The following is a 15,591-nucleotide window of genomic DNA, read 5'->3' as shown; positions in this document are numbered from 1 at the left end:
GCCTCCAGGCCCACACACTGGAGAGAACCGTCCTGCCATGAAGCCAGCCTCCCCGGCCGCAGCTCTGTCTTGGTGTGGGGAAGACGGTGTCCCAAGCGCTGGGGTGCTAAAGCAGGAGCCAGACACCACAACCAGCTCTGAGGGACGCCCCAGTGCTCTCGCGGGCTGGCCAGAGCCCTGAAACAGCAGCTTCCAGCAGCAGCCACCGAGGACAGCAGGAGTCAGGGTTGAAGGGCACAGAACCCTCTCAGTCCCTCTGTTTTACAAATTGAGATTCTGCATCAAAATATCGTTTTCAGTAAGGTTTCCATTGCTTTAAAAAAAAAAAAAATCAAAAGCGACTGAGCGGAATGACTGCTAGCACGCCTTCCAGTTCCCAGACTCGGGGTTCCTGGAGCCCAGCATCCACCACGTGTGACTGTGACCCCGGCTCCAGCTAAGCAGCCCCGCTGAGCTGACTCCCTTCCCCGGGGTGGACCCTCCTCTTCCTGGGCTGAGGGGGACAGGGAGTTGTGTCACAGCGACCTTCCCGCCTCTCGCTATGAGAAGATGGTGATGACATCTTTTTGGCCAGATGGAACTGATGGAAGATTTATGGAGCAGCTGAGAACTGTCTGAGCCAGGCCAGGCAGAGCCCATAAGACAATGAGCATGGCCTTTCCGTCAGGAGCACACTGCCTCTGGAATCCACTAACGCGGGGCACCGTATCTGCCGTCATCAGTGAGGTCACCCCAACACCCCGCCAGCTGCTTCCCGCCCCCCGGGCCTCGGCTTGGCTCCGCTCTGCAGGGCTGGCAGGAGGCCGCCCAGGAGGCTCAGCCTCCCCCACCCCACCCCCCGGCCCCAGGCGGGCAGCCGTGGCCCTCCCAGGGTAGGAAATCTCATCCAATGCCTTCTCAGTTACAGAGATTTCAGAAATTAGTCACAGAAAGGAGGCGGGAAGAGAGGAGGTTCCCTGGAGGGACCGGTAACAAGATCCAGGGCCTTTCACCTCGAGGTCACAGCAGCTCAGACTGTCCCTGAGTCGTGGTCAAGAGTGAAGCCAGCTCGCAAGCCCTCTGCCCACCACCCACACCACACAGAGCTCCTGGGAGCCCAGCCTCCGGCAGGGGAGCCTCCCATTCGCTGAGCACTCTCTGTGGAGATTTGGGTCCACTGCCATGCTGTCCCATCCCCAGCCTCAGAAGACTGTCCCAACGCCCGCCATTTACCAGACAGATGGCAGGGGTGGACCTGGAGCCTGGAGGGGAGGGCTTGAGCTGGCTTCCAGCTCTCGTCCTGTGAATCGCCCCTGGCAAGACACACGCTAGGACTCTTCCCATGACTCCAGTGACCACGTGTCCCCATCAGCACAGGCCAGTCCCCTCTGTACCATAATTGTTACTGATACCAGTGTCTTTCACTCCCAAATGTTGCCTTGTGGACACTAAGCAATACAGTCACCCTATAGTTTTCCCTTTCAGCCAAGAGATGTAGGTCTTAAAAAAAAAAAAAGTGCAATAATGGTCATTGACCTGTAGCAGCAAAAATGTGGAAAAAGCCCAATGTCTTTCAATGGGAAGTGGTTTCATAAGTTGTGGTTCATCTATATGGAATACTACAAATCCAATTAAAAGAAAAAAGTGGAGCCATAGTTAATGGCAGAAGATCTCCAGGACGGATTAGGTAAGAGTGAGCTGCAGGTCAGTGCGAAATGGATGATCCCAGTTATCTCTTTTTTTGTAATCTACATGCAACAGTATCCATAGCTGCATCTGTATCAAGAGAGAGAGAGAGAAAATTCTAGAACAGCATTAATAGTGACGTGAGCCACACATGTAATTTAAAATTTTCTTAGTAGTCATAGTTTTACATGGGAATTTATTTTATATAACCCAATGTATCCAAAAGATCATGTTAATCAATACAAAGTAAGTCATGAGCTGTTTTACATTCTTTTTCCACACACATGCTCTAAATCCTCAAAGTGAGCCTTACAATGATCTCAAGTCATGCTCTGGAATATTCAGACTAAAGCTTGGTCAAAGCTAGTGCCGTCGAAGTAGCCTGAAGTGTGGGTTTTAGGGTGCAGACTCCTGAACCCTGCTAGATTAGTTTCTGAAGGGCAAGAATCCGCTTCGAACGAGAACTCCAGGTGACCCTTAAGTGCCACTGAGATACAAAGGGGCATCACTGGCTTCTAGGCTGCTCCGCCGTGCGAAGGATTCCTGCCTAGCCTGGCCCAGTTCCAACCCTGACAACAGAAGCTGGTAGAAGACGGGAGATGCAAACACCCTGCCTCTCACTGTCGGCCCGGAAGAGGACTGCATCTTCTTCTTTTTGAACTCTTCCTGAAGGCTGTTTAAACATCCCGTGACAAAAAAGCAGGCCATCCCTCCACAGTGTCCAGTCCAGTCGAGCCCATCACTGACCCCCACGTCAGAGAAGGTCCAAGCCCATCAAGTCCACACTCAGCCCCAAAGAGGTGTTTCAGTTTCCACATCCCATAGATGACCTTGGGACATCTGCAGAGGTGTTCCCTTAGGTGAGAGAGCATTATATCTATTTGGTTTTCTTCCTTATTTTGGAATAAACCAAATAAACCAAAGGTTAAATCCACTCTTTAAAGGGGTAAGGAGGGGTAGCTCAGTGGTAGATCACATTGCCCTGGGCTCAACCCCAAACAGTAAATAAACAAGTAATAAAGGGGTGGGGGACAATTTCTTCAAAGGCATATTCTCAACAGTGAAAAAATATCATTTACATGTACATAACATCCTTTGTATGCATTGATTCCTCTTAATAGCCCAAGGAAGACTACAAGTAACATTAGCCCCATTTTACAAAAAATAAATAAGGCAGGGAGGACTGAGAAAAGGAGAGGGTGAAGCTTGCCCTGGAGCTGAGCCAGGTAGGCCACACAGGTGACGGCGACCCTTGGGAAGTTGGCATTGTTGCTCTTCTCATTTCTAGTAGTATTGCTGGTTGGCAGCCAGAACTGCACACACACGGACGGCACCTTGCGAGGTTTTGACATGTGTGCACAATGTGAAGTGGTTACCTGAGATGATTAACACACCTGTCACCTTGCTCACCTACCTTTTCTGGTGATACATTTGAAACTTCCTCTGACATAATTCAGTATTATTGGCCAAGGTCATCTGCTGTGCAACATACCTCAAAACTTACCTCTCCTAACTCTCTGAAACTTTGTACGGGGGAGGGGAGGCGGACACAGAGCCTCTCTGCTAAGCCAGTGCCCCCAGAGCCACATCCCCGGCCACTGTGGGCCCCTTGCTCGGGGACTGCGCGGGCCTCTTTTACTCTGAAGCAAGGGGCGGGTCGGCTGGCAGCGCAGAGGCCTGAGTGGCAGACCCGGCTCCTGCCGGCCCGCCTCTTCCAGGACCCTCCCTTGACCCAGCGGCTCAGCGCACTTTGCTGATTAAAAGAAAAGCTCTCTTAGGCCGTTAAACGAGAAGATGAAGGTTTTCATCAAAGCGACATGTCCTCCAATAATCCGATGCCCGCTGTCCTTCCTGGCACCTGGCTGCTGTCCATCTACCGGAGGAGGAGAGAGAGGCGGGCTCCCTCTCTCCATCTCTCTCAATCTGCTTCTCTCTCCATCTCTCTGCTCCCTCTCTCCATCCTCCAATCTCCTCTCCCTCTCTCCTCCACGCTGCAGCCTAGGGTCCGCCTCCCCAAGGGGAAGGTCAAGGTCAGGTGCCCAGAGACGCCAACCGACCAGGGCTGGAGGAGCCCCGCTGCAGGGCAGCCCGCAGCCGCCTTAACGATCCGTCCAGATGTTCCCCAGGTTGTGGAAAATCTGCTGGTGCCGCTCTGCCTGCAGCTCTTCGGAGGGACGAGCAGCCTCCCCAGTCCAGGAGGGATGGCCTGGCCGGCGGCGCTCGCCAGGAAACCCAAGAAGATGCGCAGTCCAGCCCAGTCCGCCCTCCTGCCGCCACCGGCCACCAGCTCAGGAAAACGAGGAGGACAGCCCTGCCGGCTGAACTTTTGGCTAGGCAAATCCAAAGCCTTAGAAAGCTTCTGCTCAGCAAAGGAAACCATTAGGAGTGTGAGGAGAGAACCCACAGAATGCGAGATCTCTGCCAGCGACTCTTCTGAGCGAGGGTTAATATCTAGAAATTGAAATTTTTACATCAAAAATTCAAATAACCCAATTAATAGATGGGCAAATGAATTAAACGGACACTTCTCGAAAGAAGAAATACAAATGGTCAACAAATACATGAAAAGTGGTGGATGTCATTAGGGAAATGCAAATCAAAACTGCACTGAGATCTCACCTAGGGCCACTCAGACCCCACGGAGAACACCAGTGAGGATAGATGCTAGAGAGGAAGTAGAGCCAAAGACACCTTCACACTGTGGGGCCTGTCTGGAGGCCTCTCAAAAGACTAGGCATGGACCACCACGTGACCAGTTTTATCCTAAAGAACTGAAACCATCAGACCATAGTGACACACGCATACCCACGTTTATAGCAGCACAATTCACAATAGCCAAACTGTGGACCCAGCCTAGGTGTCCATCAGCGTAAGGGTGGATAAAGAAAATGTGGCACATACACACAATGGAATTTTATTCAGCCATAAAGAAAAACAAAATTCTATAATTTTGCAGGATAATGGATGGAACTAGAGACCATCATGTTAATAAATAAGTCAGACTCAGAAGGTGAAGGATCCTACTTCCTCTCATATGAAGAAGCTAGAGAGGAAAAAGGGAAAAGAAAGATGGGGGTGAGTCTCCTAAAAATCAAAGGGAGAGCAGGAGAGGAAAGGGCCCAAGGGGTGGGGACGGGAGGGAAATGGCACTGTCACATTGTGTGCCTGTACAAATACGTAACAACACATCCCGTCGACATGTACAACTACAGCGCACCAATTAAAAATGTCGGAAAAATCCAAACTTCCCTCTGTGGGCCTGGGCCCTATGCACTGTCCCTTAGCTGTCTCCTGGCTTTGTCTCTTCCCTGAGTCCCTGGGAAGGAGGGATAAGCCAGTGAACTTGAAGAGGGAGAGTGGAAGCCTGAATCACAAACCCCCCCATCCCCCAAAATTTCCCTTCCAATCCCAGTTCCAGGGAAGGCTGAGGCAGCAAGATCCCTTGAGCCTAGGGGTTCAGGGCCAGTCTGGGCAACATAGCTAAACTTCCTCTTAAACATTTCCAGATCTGTCCCCGTGCAGGTGGCAGTGCCCATACCCGGGACTTGCTGCAGAGTCACTGCGGCCTGAAACGCAGGCAGCCTTTGAAGCACACGATCAGCTGAAAAGCAGCCCACAGGGGCCAGGGACTAGGTGACTCTACCTCGCCATCATCCTGGCTGCTGGCTTATTAAGGTTTACTAGTTGCAGCAAGAAAGTGGTGGCTGGCATCTCCTCTGCTCCCCACCCACCACCCCCAGCTCCACCCAGCCTGCAATCCCTGCCAACACCACTAGAGAATTCTTTTAGAAGATGAGAAAAGTCTAGGTCCTCGGACTCTCTCCTTGTGTGACTATTTGCGGTTTGGGACTCTGGGGGTAGGGAAAGGGGAGGTGAAATTGGAGCCGCAATGGAAAACCTGGGATCACCAGGCTCAACTTGCCTATGGCAAGCCCTCTGCTCTTTCTCTGTTAACAGCCTCTGATCTCCACACTGGGACAGCTCTGTCACTGTAACACCAAGAGCTGTGTTTGCTGAGCACCTACTACTGAGTGAAAAATGGAGGACTCTGCTCAGACTGCGTTCTGGTTATCAATGGCTGTGTAACAAACCGTCCCAGAATTTAGTGGTGTGGAGACCGCATCTCACTACACAATGATTCTGTTGGCCAGAACCCTGGAAGGGACCCAGAGGGATGGCTGGTCTCTGCTCCTTGAAGTCTGGGAACTTCAGCTGTGAAAACTGGACCAGTGAGGTGCTGGATCAGCGAGTGGGCCTGTCACTCACCTGTCTGGCACCTCAGCAGGAATGACCGGAAGGCCCGCTGGGCTAGACCTGTTCACCAGAGTCCCACCTGCAGCCTCCTCCAGTGACTGGCTTATTGCCTGGAAGCGCAGGGCTCCGGGGAAGGATAAAAGAAAGGAGCTAAGTGCCTTTCTCTGGCCTCCCTAGCCCTAGAAATCACTGAGCTCTGTTGACTGAAGCAGTAGCAAAGTTACCAAAGGGGACATGGGCCCTGTTTCTCAATGGGAAAAGCATCAGAGAATTCGAGGCTGTATTTCACATTGTCCTCCTTAAGTCTCATAAATGATCTTTTGAGAAATTATGAGTATATCCCATTTTACAGACGGGAACACTGAGGTCTGGGGAGGTTAAGCAAGTTTCTGGAGGCGAATGCAGCTCTACAGAGCCTGAGCTCAACCAGGGGTGGGGCCTGCCCCTCAGACAACATGTCTGCCAGTTCTCCTTGTTCTCCTGTCCTCTGCGTGTTCCTCAAATGCCACCAGCCTAAACTGTGGACTCTCCTTCCCTCCGCGGTCGCCTACTCTGAATCTCCTTCTGTCAGGGGAGGAGTCACGGACTCTCCCTCCTTCCATCTTCACCCTCCCAGAGCCTGGGATGGAAATTTTGAGGAAGGCAGAGCCCCTGATAGGCCAATCTCTAAGGTCAGCTATTTATGGGCTCCTGTGCTCTGCGCGGTCAGAGTAGGAGCAGGCTTCCTCCTGGGGAACTCCTGCACGCCCGAAGGGAGCGCCAGGGTGGTCAGAGCCCTGAGGCATCCCACCTTGCTCTGCCATTGAGCATGGCCAGTCCTGGCTAGACTCCAACCCCAGCAGCGATGAGCACCCCCATATACATCATCAAGTGCCTTAGAGTAAGAATGAAGTTTCAAAGGGAAGCTGGCAAAAATATTGCAGCATAAAATAAAATGACAAAGCGTCCCTAGCTAGTAGAGACCAAACATCAATAGATCTCACTAGAAGATGTGAATACAAATGGATGGCAGATGCTTGAAATTAGTCAAATAATTTGAAATAATCTTTTGATATTCCCACCCCATATTTTGCAAAGACTTTTTAAAATGAGAGTTCCCAAAGTATAGAAGGATTGGATGAAATTATATTCCTTACTTTGCTTATGTGCCAAGAGGCAAGTGACTCTCTCTAAACTGCAGCAGTCAGGAAAGACTCCCTGGAAGAGAGTGCTCGGGCTGGGGCCATAAAAGGGCTAGGTCTCAGCCCTTCCAGGTCCACTCTGTGTGTGGCTCTTACACTCATGGAATTCAGGGAGGAGTAGGCTCAGGGCAGAGATGTGCTTGGTACCCAGGGGGCCCTGGGATCCATCCCTAGCACCAAACCTGAAAAAAATTTCGTAAAATTTTAATTCTTCTACTTAATTTGCTTTGTAAATGTTTGTAAATGTTAACCCACCACTTTATTTCTTTTGAAAAAGGATACATGATAATCAGTTCAGCCGTCTTCTTCATATCCAGGCGGTTCTGTTGGGGTTTCCCCTCTTTAATGGGCTATTAAAATATTCTTGCAAAAGACAATACTTTGGCAACCAGGAGAAAAACAAACAGAACCAGTCCTGGATTCTGTCTTCAAGGCGTTCACAGGGACAGCAGAGCCCCGGATATCTCAGCCACAAGTACCCAGATACAGACCAGCAGTGTCACAACCTCAAGGTCAAGTATGTTACTGGACGGGAGTTAAAATAGGTGCAAGGTCGTTGGGAGAGTCAGAAGGCAGACCAGGTGGGATGGGAGCGAGATTCCATCAGTGGGTTCTAAATTGCAGTTAGGAAGCTGCAGGCAGCTCTGGTGAGCTATTGCACCGTGAGGTGACTCTGGGTGACTCTAGATAACAATAATATACTGCACATTTCAAAGAGCTACAAGAAAAGATTTTGAAAGCTTTTCCCACAAAGAAATGATAAACGTTTGAGGAGACAGAAAGGTCTAACCTGATTTGAACAATGCACAATGTATAACATGTATCAGAGCATTACATGGTACTCCATTAAAAATGAACAATTGTTATATTGTATTATCAGGTTTTTTGTTTTTTGTTTTTTGCAGGGATGAAACTGAACCCAGGGACTCATGCATGCTAGGTTCAGATAAAATAAATTTTAAATTAAAAACTAATTTTGGAAAGAATGAAATTAAAAAAATACAAATAACAGCCTGGTGTGGTGGTGCACACCTGAAGTCTCAGTGGCTTGGGAGGCTGAGGCAGGAGGATCTTGAGTTCAAAGCCAGCCTCAACAACTTAGTGAGACCCTAAGCAACTTGCCAATACCCTTTCTCAAAATAAAATATTTTAAAAAGGGCTGGGAATGTGGCTCAGTGATTAAGCGCCCCTGAATTCAATTCCTGGTATAAAAAAAGTAAACAAACAAACAAATAGCAGACTCCACTAACCAAGATGAAAAAACCAAAGATTTAAGCCAACATTTCACAAAAGGGACTATTTTAAAAGCCAATGATGGGGCTGGGACTGGGGCTCAGTGGTGGAGCGCTTGCCAAGCATGTGTGAGGCACTGGGTTCCATCCTCAGCACCACATATAAATAAATGAATAAAATAAAGATCAATCGTCTTTGAAAAACATCAATGAACATTGAAAAGGTGTTTGATTCATTAATCATTAGAGAAAGGCAAAATAAAACCACAACAAGATATCCCCACACCCCCACCAGAATGGCTCAAATTTAAAAACACAATACCAAGTACTGGCGAGGACATGGAAAAACTGTAGTTGAAGGAACAATTTCAAAAACTGTTGAACAGAATCTTGTAAAGCCAAATCTAGGAAGAGCCTGTGTCCCTGCATTCTGCTCCGAGACATCTATCACCCAGTAGCACACGTACACATGTTCATCAAAAAACAGGTCCTAGGGGCTGGGGATACAGCTCAGTCAGTAGAGTGCTTGCCTTGCAAGCACAAGGTCCTGGGTTCGATCCCCAGCACTGCAAAAAAAAAAAAAAAAAAAAAAAAAAAAAAAAAAAAAAAAAAAAAAAAACAAGTCCTAGAGTGTTCACGATGGTGCCCCTCAAACAGTCAAAAACCGGATACAGCATGCACAGCTCCCAGAGTCCAGACCCTGCACCCAAACCAAACAAAACCTGGAAACCACCCAAAAGTCCATCAACAGCGTATGAACAGAGGTGCAAGCTAGGTGTCCCTTATGGAAATGCTTGGGATGAGCAGTAGTTCAGATTTCACATTTTTTCAGCTTTGGTAGTATTTGCATACACATAAAGTTAAATGTCTTAGGGATAGGACTCAAGTCTAAAAACAAAACTCATTGTGTTTCATGTCTACACGGTGTGAGAGTAATTTTACACAATATTTTCATTTTCAGTGCACTTGAATTTGGACTGCAACCCATCCCAGGAGGTCAGGTGTGGAATTTCCCACTTGGGGCATCCTGTTGAGGCTCAAAAAGCTTTGGATCCTGGAGCATTTCAGTTAGGACTGCTCAACCTACAGTACATTAATAAAATAAAATGTCACCCGGCAGTGTAAAGGGCTGACCAGGGCTACAAACAATGTGGATGAATCTCACCAACATAGGTTGCATAAAAATTGCCAGACACGGGGTCCACCTTCTGCACGAGCAGACACACTGGGAAGTTCAAAACCAGCAACAGCAATCCACGCTGGAGGTCAGCCAGTGATCACCCTGAGGGAAAGGCGCCGCGGAGGCTCCCGGTACCAGCATGCTCCATTTCTTGAGCTGTGTGCTACTCCGTGGCGGCGTTGGGCTTGTGCAAATTCACAGGGTTGTTCATTTTTATTCTGGGCACTGCCGTGTGACGCTGGAGTGAAAAGGTCCCGAAAGCTAGGCTGCAAAGCTGCACACTCCTGTCCTGCTGGACCTGGGAGGGGGCTGAGGCATCCCAAGGTTGGTCGCAGCCCAGGAAAGCTCACTTTCCTCTCCTAAGCAGGAAGTGGGAAAGCTCTCTTTCCTAAATACCCTGAATAGGAAAGCTTACCTTCCTACCTAGGAAGCATCTCCCAGAGCCCAGGATCCAGGATGAGGCTGGGAGCCGTTCCCAACCTTCCCTGTCCCTCTCCCCTTTCCACTTTCCACTGAACAGGCAGTACAGCTTCCCCTAAAGACAAGGACCTAGGGTCGCACAAGGCAGCCACATCTAGGGAGAGGCGGGAGATCCCCTGCCAGAAGCCCAGCTGTTCTTCCCACTCTCCATCTCCCCATCTCACCCCGCTCCTTCTGTTATAAGAAGAGAATTCAAGCCTCTCCTAACAGGTGCTCCCTCAAAGGCAGGCCTCCCAGGACCCTGTCCTGGCCCAGGAGGAGGTGCCCTCTGCCTCCAGGAAGGCCTTCTCCAGTCTACCCAGGCCCGGAACAGCCAGGTCAACAGAGTTACTCCAGGGGACAGCAGAGGAAGTGCAGGAAACCACCAGGCCCAGAGTGCGATGGTGGCACCCAGGCACCACCCAGGGTATGCACGACCCACCCTTCCAGAAAACACAGCCAGACTCCCCTCCTGCACATCCCACCTCTGGCAACCGCTAATAATCAAATTATTTTTCTTCCTTTCCTTTCTTTAAATGAGGACTGAGACAATAAGGAAAGATCCACCAGGAGAAGGAAGAACTAAAGGAGATTCCGGAATGCTCTCCTTCACCAGGAGGGAGAAAAGTGATGTTTGCCTCTACTTTATTTCCATACAGAAATTTCTATTTTAGAGAAATAAATCCTGATGAAGGGGAAACCAATTTTTCCCAAGGTCTGGGTTTCCCCTGGCTGTTTTGGTGGGTGGTCCTCCCTCAGCAGTTGGAGTAATCCAGAATGATCCTGGGCAATCCGGAAGGAAGCGAGTCTGATTTGAAGCCAAGAAGTCACTCCTCTGACTGACCAGGAGGAGCCCTGTGGGTAATTCTGAGTCTGGAAATACAGGGACGGGCTGAGCTTATCCCCTGTTGCCTAGACGGCCAGTGGCTTCATGCTTGGTTTGGGGATGAGAGGGAGGAGGGACAGCGAGTTTTTATTATTGTAATTTGGTTTATTTTTCTTAAAAAAAAAAAAATAGGTAAAGCAGACTCTGAATGGGGGATGAGGACAAGGAGATTCCTGTAACAGTGCTTAGACATGGGAAGAGGCCCGGGGTCTACAGAGTCTTGGAGCTTCTTCCAGCCCCTAGCAAGACTTGGGTGCAAAGCCTGGCCCGCAGAAGATCCTCGTGGATTGTTCCAGGGTTTGTCACAGGAAGGAAAACCGAGGCCGACCACAGGACCTTTGCTAAAGCTATAAGACCAGCCTGGGTTTTGCCCTACGTTTCCCCTTCGCCCTGCCCTCTGGACCCGCCAGAGTCCGCTCCAGCTCCAATTTGCTGCAGGCTAGCAAAGTAGAACTGCGGAAACCGTGGCTGGATTCCGAGGTCCCCTCGACCCTCAGGGCTCGAGAGCAAGCTAGTCTTCCTAGCACAAGTCGCCTGGTTGTTAGCGGAACCGCACCTTACTGCTGTGCAGAAGGTGGCCACCCGCCAGGCAGCGCTTTCTAAAATCCCAGAGCCCTCGCCAAGGGCAAGCCTAGTTCTGCAGGCCCCGCAAGCCAGCTTGTGCGCAAAGCCGTCAATTCTGCGCTGTCAGCCAGCGACAGCCCGGCTTCGCTATTTCTGTAGTCAGAAGCCCATCCCTGAGTGATATGAGCCCACGCGCTTCCCCGGGAGGGAGCCCCCAGCACCTTCATCCCGTCCCCTGCCCCTTCTTCCCACCCCCCAGGACCCCAAAAAAGCCGCAGGGCCAGAGCTAGGGCGCAGCGCCTGACCCCGAGCGGAAGGGCCCCAGTCTGGGTCCTAATGCGGGTGGCGTCTCCCTTGACAGGCGGCGTTTTGGGACAACAGCGGGGACGGGAGATAAGGTGACATACCAGAGCAGATTTGGTGCACACGCTGATACTCCTCGCCGGACAGGAAACGCGGAGCTATTTAAAAGACCCTATCGATTACTTTATCTCTCCCGGAGGAAAGCTTCTTGCCGAGAGACAAAAGATGTTCCCTACCTAAAGATACAGGGCCACACAACAGAAGGCTGCACACCCAGTTAGGGCGCAGGGAGAGCAAACTCGTTCCACCGAGGACTGCACAAATCTGTGCGCGCCAGGAGCAGTCTGGAGGCCGCAGGAGCGGAGGGGCAGCTCGGGCACTTTCCCGTGTCACCTCTGTACCCTTGGGAAATGTTTCGACCGTGCGCTCATAAGCCACATGCAGAGAGAGACAAAAAGTGACTGCATCAAGGACATGTGTGTCCCCGCGTGGTCTCAGTATGCTAAAGCACATCAACATGCACATGGAAGCCGTGCTGGTCGCTGTGAACGTGCCCATCCATACACGTGTAAATCATAAACCTCCGTTGCGCTCCTTTTAAGGGCTTGAGTGTCTACCACTGTCACGTGCACCCTCAAGGTAGGGGATGTGTCGATGGCGCGCTTTTGGCTACCGAAACCCCGCATTTTGCCAATTTGTCAGAAGGCTATCCGCGACATCCTGCTGCTGATCCTTAATTTGCTCCGGAATCCCGGAGCTCGTTGGCCTCCAGGTCCCCGCGTCCTGCCCAGGGATACTCTCAAGAGCTACTGATTGAACCCAGTTGTACGAAGTTGAATGGGGTTTTTCCTGTGCAGCGATTTGCCATCTATTGGTTCACCGCAGGCTCCATTCCAGTGGAAGCTTCCTAGCCTTTCCGCAGAGCAGGCTGAAAGGAGAAAGGAGGATGAGGAGCAAATCAGGGCGGCGACCCCAGGAGGGTTGGAACCCCCGCCCACTAGGCGATTTCCAGCCAGAATTCGACATTGACCAGGCCTCAGCAACCCAGGAGGGGGACGCTCCGGGGACCGCGGCGGGGGTTTCAGCCAGAGCCTGAGTCCGCCCAGATCTACGAGCGACACTTCACCTCTCCGGGAGCCGCGGAGCGACACTTCACCTCTCCGGGAGCCGCGGAGCGACACTTCACCCCCCGGGAGCCGCGGCGAAACGTCCAAGCCCAGCCCCCGGCAGCCCCCTGGAGCTGTGGGTAAAAGCAGGCAGCCCGAGCGCCCACGCCCAGGCTCCTCCACAACCGCGGCTCCCGGAGATTCGCGCCCGCCGGGCAGGCGTGGACTAGCCCCCAAAACATGTTCCCCTTCATCATTTTCTGAATCGTTATCTGACTCGAATGCCACCTGATTTTCCTCCTGCGACAGGATCCTAAAGGACTGATGGCAGAGTGCCGGCGCTCTGCCTCTCCGCGCTGTTTGGCGGCAGAGGTCTGCCGCCGTCGGGGGAGCGGGGTGGACTGTCCGCAGCCGCTACCCGAGCCGGGAGCGGGAAAGAGCGCGAACCAACGGAAGTCGAGAAGTGACTCCCTCCAATCGGGCAAACCCTTAAACGAGCTCCAAAGTCGATCGTGCCCACTGACCCAGGGTAAATTCGGTTTTAGAAACTTACTCCCAAAAGCATTAGGTATGTGACTTACACCAAGATACTAACAAAACGCCAACAGCAAAAATGCAAAGGAATCCGCAGAACTCAATCGCTCTCCGGGAACAAAAAATGCATCCCACCTTGTAACTTCATTAGCAGCAAATGGATAAGATTCACAGAAAATATTTTAAGATCTTTTTAAAGACATACTTTTAAAAATCAGTGACAGTCTATTCGGCAATTAACTGGGAAGGGGTGGGGGGAAATCTTTGGAGATGATGTCAATGTTTTCCCTCTTGATTATGGTGGTCTTTCCACAGACTTATCCACGTGTCCCAGAGCCACGGAACTGTTCACTCCGACTGTTCAGTTTGTTCTGGCTACGGTGCCTTGATTAAGTGGGTCTAAAAACTAACTTCCTAGCACATGCAAAGCTCTGATTTGGATCCCCAGCGCCCAGAAGAGGGAAGAGAAAAACTAAATAAGATTTAGGGGAGGCAATTGGGTGACTAGGGGAAAGGCCTGGTCCCCTGGATGTCCCTTGTTACACGCCTGCTTTGTGTTGTTGTTTTGTATTGCTTTTACGATGTATCACTTATTTTTAAATCAATCATTTGAATGGTCATTGACGTGTCTGTAAATCAATTGTTAAGGAAACCCAAATAAGTGGGACCAGGAGAGGCTTGCGCTGGCTTCTCCCGCGTCTCCGAGCCCCTACGACACTTCGGGAAGAGATGGCTGCGACATCCCGCTTTGTTTTATTCGGATTTTGCCCATATGTTGAACACCACCAAAAAAAAAAAAAAAAAAAAAAAAAAAAAGGACCCAGAGCTTTCCGGGTGGTTACATGTGGTGTGCGTGGCTCTGTCTCCCCGAGGGCCGCGGGGGGTGGGGCACAGGGGAGAGCGATGCAAGATCTCAGGGGCGTGAGCAAGAGCGCTCTGGGTCGCCGCTCCCGGCCGCTCCGCCAGCGGCACAATCCCGCTTGGAGCAAAGACTTGGTGGCCTGCGCGCTGCTGTGACCTTGCGCTCTCTCCCGGGGATGGAAGGGGGTCGCCCGAACGGAAGGGGCCCTGGTAGCCAGAGAGGCCTGAAGCCTGCGTCCATCGGAGCTTCAGGGACCGCGGGGGCCACCTCCCTGCGTGGCCGCAGTCTGGGTCCAGCGGCTGTAAAGGTTCTCCCCGTGGGGGTGGGGGCAAGGTACGAAATACTTCTGGGTACCGGCCCTGTCACCCAAGATTGGGACTCGTCACTTCCATCTTTTCAGGCCATCCCAGGTCTGGTTTGGATTCCGGAGTGCATTTGGAGGCTCCTCTCAGGAGAAGTCTGGACAGTAGGCCCGAGGCCGGCGCCAGGGCAACCGGGAGCCGCCAGACTCCGCCATGGGCCGCGGGCAGGGCCAGCCTCATGGTGCGGCTCACAGGGACCCGCAAGACAGTGCGCGGAGTGCATTGGGGAGCTGCATCCCCCGTGACCCCAAGACTTGGGGCGAGGCCGCTAAGAAGGGAGCAAAGTCTTGCGGGCAACTTCGCCCTACGCAGCCGGGACCACTGAGGTCTCGTTCCAGAAAACGCTGGACGGGCCACCTCACGCCCATGTCTGGGGCTCTGCTGACCACCCTGCCCAGTCTTCCTACCACCGGTTTCCGTCCCTTTGTGGGGATTTGATTGGATGGCGGATTGGGTTGCGGGTCACCAACCACAGCACCTTTGATTTTGAACTTCCAGAATGAGGAAAATTTGCATTTTTAACAAATGCCTCAGGGGATTCTGGCCTAGATATTTCCACTGCCCTAAAAGTGAAAAGGAAAGTTCCCTAAAAAATTATTCTGTAAAATGCCATGTTTTATTCCTGAGGACTTTCCAAGTTCTCTTCCCCAGACGCTTCCCGCACCAGCTTGTTTACCCTTTAAAAAGAAATTCCAGCTGGAAATGCAGCTCCGGAAGAGAGCTGACTCCCCAGCACCACAAAGGAAAAACAACAACAATCAAACAAACAACTCCATAGATCATATGTGCGTGTGCCCATATTCAAAATACGGTTTTTAAATTTCCGCATCTTGGTTTGCTCTTTGACATATCCCAAAGTGTATCCATAAGAACGTGCATAAGTGAATCTAATTAGCTCCTATGGCTGCTGGTATTGTTGCAACACAATTTTTTTAACCAGTTCCCTGGTGGATGTATTGCATTGTTTTTTAAATATTTTCATTGTTAAAAAATATGGGAAACA

The 15,591-nt window shown here is 51.1% G+C and overlaps 1 long non-coding RNA gene across 1 annotated transcript in view; it reads right to left on the bottom strand.

Moving 5' to 3' along the window:
• The window catches only part of LOC124987551 (uncharacterized), a 37,602-nt gene extending 25,028 nt beyond the window's left edge, over positions 1-12,574 (bottom strand). The window contains exon 1 of the long non-coding RNA XR_007109206.1: positions 11,829-12,574. This is a non-coding gene — a long non-coding RNA (uncharacterized LOC124987551). The remainder of the gene's footprint in view (positions 1-11,828) is intronic.
• Positions 12,575-15,591: the final 3,017 nt, after the last annotated feature.

This window comes from Sciurus carolinensis, chromosome 6 (assembly GCF_902686445.1).
Source record: "Sciurus carolinensis chromosome 6, mSciCar1.2, whole genome shotgun sequence".
NCBI classification, from domain to species: Eukaryota; Metazoa; Chordata; class Mammalia; order Rodentia; family Sciuridae; genus Sciurus; species Sciurus carolinensis.
Note: the sequence above shows the minus strand (reverse complement) of the source record. Positions and strands in the feature narration are given on the sequence as shown.